Consider the following 7,879-nt stretch of genomic DNA (forward strand, 5'->3'; position numbering starts at 1 on the left):
CGAAAACAATAAACAGTTATCTTTTCTTAACCTCAACATTATTAGATCAGACACACAGTTTAAAACCAAAATTCAGTGGAAGAACATACACACTGGCCTCTAGATCCCCTGGAATTCTGCTCATGATTTCACTCAAAAAATCTGTACACTGAAATACCTCATAAACACAGCCACAAGACACAGTTCAATGGACTACACAGATGAAGAAATCAACCACATAAAGCATTCCTTCATTTACACCAACAAATTTCCACCAGCTATTGTTGAAAAACTCTCCAAAATTCACAACAAAACTCAACTCATGAACAAAATTGATAGTAACAAACCCAACAACAGAACATTACACTGCAGTTTACCATTTGTCCCTGAAACTAGCTCAAGAATAATCCACACTTGGACAAGACTAACCATTAAACATAAACAAAAACCCGGCCCTAAATTGAAATCTTTACTAAACAAAAATTATTTAGAATCACACAATACCAACGTCATTTACAAAATAACATACAACTGCCCAGAATTCTACATCAGAGAAGCAGGAAGAAAATTGGAAACCAGATTCACAGAACAATAAAAAACCGTCTCTTGTTTTCCACCATTGTGTGTGTATGTGTATATATATGTCAGTGTAAACTACTTGTACCTGTACATTTGCTGTTATGTTAAACTTGTATTAAAGTTTTTCTTCATTTCCCATTCAAGCCATCTCCAAGCATTATTGGTCTTAAGGGAAGTTGTTTTTTTTTCAGTAATTTGGCCTTAGCTGACAAGTTTGTAAACTTACAAGTACAATTTAATTATTGATTTGTAAATTTTAATCCAACGTTATTTCATTTTAGGATTACAAGGTGATAGTTGTACCATTAACATTACTGTAATGAAATTTATGGAAAATAACTGATTAATATTTTTCATGTACAGTTATAAATATATTATCTTACAGAAAATCTTTCATCTACGTTAACAGACGTTTGTTCTGTTGTGTTATTTAATAAAGATATTCATTGGTATGGAGGACTTTCATTAGAAAGTTGACCTCAGCCATAAATGACTGATCTCTGAAGGTAATCTACAGAGGATAATTATTAGTGCTGAACATGGCCTCAGATAAATTTGTTTTGACAAGGTCTTTTACTGAATATGTTTTGTGTAATATATATATTAGTCTTAAATGGGCTTCAATCTTTAGAAGTCAAATTGAATATATCTGCCCTGAAGTAATTTTGATCATAAAAGATTATCTAGAAAAGATATTTAGTTAAAAGATTAATCCTAATCTCGGATTACTTTTATTTCTGGGTGTCAACTATAAACAATATTTACTAGGTTGTTGACCTCAGTGTCCAGTGAATTAGGCCTGTGAATGTCTAGAAGCTCAATTTTTAGACACTTCATTTAATATTTAATCAACACATAGATAGTATATATATCACAAAATTTATTTACCATGCTTACTCAATGACCTTTTGTTTTGATCTAAAATAAAGATTTGGCACAGAGAGCTTAGTTGCTTTGTACCAAAAAATGCCAGACAAACACAATTTTTAAAAAATTTTCATTAATTTAAAAACCCTATATTAAGAAAAATAGTACTTACTCAGAGACGGTCACTGAATAAGTTAATTATGGTGGGTATAATAGTATGTGAAGCCCTGTGAATTGAATGGAATAAAAATAAAATTTGTAGGCTAAAACTTTAATTTGAAAAAAAGAGGGTAGTGACAGATAATTAATAATGAATTATTGCTTATTCATATTTCAACATATTTTTTTTAAAGTCTTCTGTCTCCCACAGTGGTATAGATAAATAAAGTACAGAATTATCTATCATTTTGAATTCTTAACATATGTCAAAAATAATTTTAACTGATTTGAGAATGACATGTTAGAACATTTGTTTGAAAAGAATAATGGCTATACTAAGAAAAATCTTCAATATTAATATGTGCTACAGAATATGGCAGAACAAAAAAATTTCATTTTTTAAAATGTTTAAAAGTGGTTTGAAATTACAAGTGGTGTCTGAGAAACATTTCCTGCTGGAGGTAACCATACAGAGAGTTTATAAAGTAAATAAATTAATACACCCAGTTATTTATTTTCAATAAGTGTGGACGTCTGCAAAATGTTTCTTTTACACACGTGTAATATATGCAGATAAAAATTTGTACAATTAAGTCATTCATGCAGTCATAATACTGTAAGCAGAATCTCCATAAACATGGAGTTTTATTTTGTTCCATGATATTTTGTATTTATGTATATCAATATATACATGTGTGTATGTGTGTGTGAATATGTATATATCCCCACCCCCAGAGTTTTGGTTTTCAGTATTGCCTCAGATGATTTTTTGTCATTTAAGTCACAAATGAATGAAAATTTTTACAGCTGTATAGCTGCTGAGAAGTTTGGCTTTCATTGTTTCATTTTTAAATTATTCAGCTAAATAATATTGTTTCAAGTTTAATGTAAATCAGTTTGAGATTTAGTAATGAGTTTTAATTTATTAAATATCGTGAAATTAAGTTTTGAAAGCCAAGTTGGATTTTGTGATACATAGATATATGAATAGAGAGACTTCTAATTGTCTGTGAAAGGCCACACAATTTATTCCTTTCTGTGTGATACCCAAGAATTTTCTTATTATTATATAATTAGTGAACTATGAAGTCATGGCTGCAGCTCATATTACTCAGTTATCAAGTTTATTTTCATGTTTATAAAGAATGTATGTATATATGATATTGTATGGCTGTATTTAAGTAAAATCATGGAATGTGAAACTTGATTTAATGATAATTTATTCATAATTTCTGGTTGTGTTTGATTGTAGTTTTCTTTGATATTTGTGTCTTAATTTCATAGACAAATTACTGACATTAGCCAAATAAGTGCTATAAGGCTTGCTCTGATGCCTAACAATGGCAAAATTTAAGTAATTGCTACAAGCTTCACTTTAATCTTTCCTAATCTGACAATTTTCAAATAACAGAGTTCTCTAGCTTACTATGATTCTAGTGATTGCACTATCCAAATTCCAGTGTTAATTAGTTCACTCTAGTGTGTAATACAAGCAGTATTCACATAAAAGATCAGTAATTTTTGAATAACATTTATGAAACTCACTCTTTTTGTGTAATGTAGCCAGTGTTCAATCAACAAGATTACTGGGGTCTAGTATTTTCACTATTAAAAATACAACTTGCCCTAGTGTTATCCAATGAGTCAGTGGTAAGGTTACGGACTTACAATACTAAAATGTGGGTTTGATTCCCCATGATGGATAGACACAGATAGCCTATTGTGTAGCAGGGTTCAAAACAGGGAATGAAAATCCTGGAAAGTCATGAATTTTGTAAACAAACTGTTAAAAAATGAGAATCCTGGAAAATCAATAGTTTTCTCAGGAGGTCATGGAAAAGTAATTGAAAATCTATTCCCATCTCTCCAATATTCTCTGTTTTTACTGAAAACAAGCCCATATCTCAGTTTTGTGAAAAACAGTCTCTAGGAAATATCTTTCATAAAATTGAAATATGCTGACTTTGTAACATTGATTAGTAACAGGATATGAACTATGTTCATCCTCCTGCAAGCAAACAGGTGTTACTTGACTAATAATGTTAACACAAAGCTCAAGACTGTTTTGTCACAAATCTAAAATAATTTGTTGTGATAAAGAACATAGATGTTTTGAATTTTCCTAATTCCATCGTCAGCATAAGTACTTCAAAGTAATTAACATTTTTGTCCTAAGTTTTTGTAATTTATTACCTATTATTCATAAATAAAAAGATAGAGAGAGAAATGAATTGAAATGGCGACATTACAATAGAATGAGTATCATAAACCTAACCATCATGCATGAAATATTTTCCATTAAAGACAACATGTCAGATTATATATGGTATATATATTATATATTATTTGTATATAGCGATTGACCTAGGGTGGGATATTTTGAATAACATTTTGAACTTCATTACTAAATATTGCAGGGACAGTCGGAACTTAAATGTAATATTGGGATATGTTTAATATTCTTTTGTCTTTCTGTGTTGTTAGTTTTTTGCTTGTTTGTTTCAAGTATAATATGAGCATAATTCATAAAAAAACTGGTTCATGATTTTACTTGTAATCATTCCCTGTGATGAATGATACACATGGCAGTACCCTTGACAATAAATAAATTTTATTTATAAAAATTTTTTGAATACCATTTAAACATTGGTGTGTGCTATCATTCAAGAAAGCTAATAGACTGAACAGAACATTAAAATTTTAAACATTTTATTGACTGATAAGGTTTTCAGTTCTTTATTAAATGGGGCTTTTGCAGTAGACTGAGAAAACCATTTAAAAATAATGAAATTCAAATATGTATGAAAACAGCAAGTTGTACAATACTGTTAATGTATGCAACTATATGATGGTGGTCTCACTAAAAGTATAAGAGTAATTCTTTGCATGGATGTTACAAGATGTATGTTGGCAAGTTGAAATAATGTGTTCAATAATTATTTGTCTCGTTACTCATTAGAGGAATTTTCATCTCTGGCTAAAGCACAATATTTATGAGAAAGATTCAAGGCTTTATCACTTGTTAAACTGGATTGGAAAATTTGAAGTACAGTTAAGGGACTGTAAATAACAAAGAATTTCTAAATGCTTTGTTCAGTGATGTGAAGTAATTTCGAATTTCTTTTAACATCTTGATTTATATTCTGTTTTTTGCTTGAACAGGTATTTTTTCTATAGGTTTTACTGTCATTGCTAGAACATTTTGTTGGAGTTTATTTTCTGGTAAAATCAGAAAATTGGGTATTTTGAAAAAATAGTGGGGTCCTGGAATTTTTTTCAGTTAGTCTGAACAAACTATGTTACACACAATATCAAAGTAACATGGCTATTTAACTCAGACACATCTTTCTTAATTACATAGAAACTTTTCTGACTGTAGCTGAGTAAAATGTTAAAAGGCTTATTCTGGTGTTTATTACTGGCAAAATTCAAGTATCTAGTTGTACAAAGATCATTTTGATGTCTACCCAGTAACATTGTTACAAGGTTCATAGTACTGGAACTTGCAATATCCAAGTAACAATATTAAAGTGTTCATTGTGTGTTTAATATTTAGAACATCAAGGTTACAGTGTAGCACTATTAATTGTTTTAGTTTTGGCAGAATCCAAGTAACAGACAGTCCTGCAAGGGTTACCTGATGTGCAGTATTGTCAGTATTCAAGTAACAGCTCTACATGGTGTCCTGGTATGCAGTATTAGTAGTATCCAAGTAACAGTACTTCATGTTTTATCTGGTGTGCAATATCCACATAATAGCACTACAGAGCCTACCTGGTGCCCAGTATTAGCAGGATCCACATAATAACACTACAGAGCTTACTTGGTGCCCAGTATTGGCAGGATCCACATAATAGCACTACAGAGCTTACCTGGTGCCCATTATTGGCAGGATACACATGATAGCACTACAGAGCTTACCTGGTGCGCAGTATTGGCAGGATCCACATAATAGCACTACAGAGCTTACTTTATATCCAGTATTGGCAGGATCCACATAATAGCACTACAGAGCTTACTTTGTGCCCAGTATTGGCAGGATCCACATAATAGCACTACAGAGCTTACTTAGTGCCCAGTATTGGTAGAATCCATGTAACAGCACTGCAGAGCTTACTTAGTGCCCAGTATTGGTAGTATTCTTGTAACAGCACTACAGAGGTTACCTGGTGCCCAGTACGAGCAGGATCCATGTAACAGCATTAATAAGCTATTTTGATGTATAGATGACAAACATCATGTATGCAAGATTTACCCAGGCATGTTACTACCTAATATATTATACCGAGAAACAATTATTTCTACATATGATGTAACTGTTCATTTGTAAATAGTAATGATAAATTAGCTTGATAAGGTGGCCTATCTTTATCTGTATTACTTGAAGTTTTCTCCCAGCATTACAAGGAGAGTCATGGTACAAATCAGAGTATAGGATGTTAATGTTAGAAGAAATAAACAGATGATATATCCTTATTTGAGTTTATAACCAAGAAAAATTGTTTATTTTTTCTAACGTTACCATTCAGTTATATTTTTTTTGTGTGTGTGTGTGTATGACATGACTCCTTGTGCAACCTAGAGGAACCTTCAAAAAATAAAATTTCTTTAAAGTTATGTATGGTCATTGATTTTAATCTTACTTATTTAGTGAAATTTGCATGATACAATGTTAAAAATAAGCAAAGTACCTCATTCTTCTTTTTCAAACGTAACTTAATTTTATTGAAATAACCTTTATAAAAACATTGAAAGAAATATTGGAAAAGCTACTACACATTTTTATAATAAAAACTAGTTTTATTAGCAATGTTTCTGGCAAATGCCCTTCATCATGCTTAGCTACTAAAAGTACACAGTATATAGAATTTTTAGAATTTATATGTAAATACACCTAGTTCAAAATTGAGCTCTTAAAAAGACCAGAAAAAGGGATTCATATACAATGTAATATATGTGAAATAAACGTATTTTCTGGCTTTATCATACAACATTTAAAAATAAAAGATAACTAAAAGGATCTAGCAGATCTGAAACAAAACAAATTTGGAGAAAAAACAAACAAACTATAATACAGTTACAAAAATATCTAATTTAAAATAAAGTTAAAATTTCATAAAAATGGACATTGTTTCCAGTGAGAATTGGGGGAGTAGTGATACCAGTTTTCAAAAACATGGTTAAACAAGATATGTTATCAAAATTTATGTTCCAAGCTCTTGTGATGAGATTTGTTGTGGGGGGGGGGGGGGAGGCATGTTGTAAAACAAGTATACTCATGTTGTATACAAGTCAAAGGTGTTCCCCAAATCTGTCACCCAACTTACATGTTGTTTTTCTAATATAGATGTGATTGCATTTAGTATAATGAATGCAATAAATAATACACTCTGATGTACAGGTGAACTGGCCTTTTATGTGGAATGTAAAAGTAGTATTAGAAAGAGTCAGTCAGTTGGTGATATAATCACAGGATGCAAATAATACATCAACATGATCAAGTTCCATTAATTGTGTAGGTTTGTAATTTAGAATGTACTAAGCGGTCTTTCGATTCATTTTGCATTTGAAAGAAATTAAGGATGCAGTAATAAATATTTTATTAGAATGTGTTATCTCTTGTTAGTAGAGTTGTAAAGAACAATTCTGCTAATCTTTTTATGTGGATGATATGTAAGGACTAATAGAACTCTGTCAATAGAGTAGAGACAGTTTGTGGTAAACTGTGTCAAGTTTAGCCTTATCATTAATGTCATTGGATTAGTTCTATTTAAAATAATTTGCCATGTTATTAGCTTTACAACTGAAGTCAGCATTGTCAGGGCAGAGACCTTTCAAAAATAGGAATTGTCAATTGAATTAAATTTCTTTTCTCCCTCCAACTCTTCATCAGAGTTAGGTAATCTTAGTGTATAATCCAAAGATTATGTTCTTGCTGAACTGAATATATATGTTTATTTAACCTAAATCTTTACCCATTTCATTATTCACATGGACCCCCCCATGGCACAGTGGTATGTCTGTGGACTTACAATGCTAGAAACTGGGTTTTGATACCTGTGGTTGGCAGAGCACAGATAGCCCCTAGTATAGCTTTGTGCTTAATTACAAACAAAGAATATTCATATGGTAGCAGTTTAACTAGTTGTGATTTACATTATTATTAACTTGTAACCTTTGTGCCTTATGATACCTACACTCAGAATAGAAGCAGATTTGTGGATTAGAGACTAGTGTCTTCAAGGGTCAATCCAAAAAAGGTTACTATTTTGTGTACAATTATTTAAATATATAT

Source organism: Limulus polyphemus, unplaced genomic scaffold (genome assembly GCF_000517525.1).
Source record: "Limulus polyphemus unplaced genomic scaffold, Limulus_polyphemus-2.1.2 Scaffold1486, whole genome shotgun sequence".
In the NCBI taxonomy this organism is placed as follows: Eukaryota; Metazoa; Arthropoda; class Merostomata; order Xiphosura; family Limulidae; genus Limulus; species Limulus polyphemus.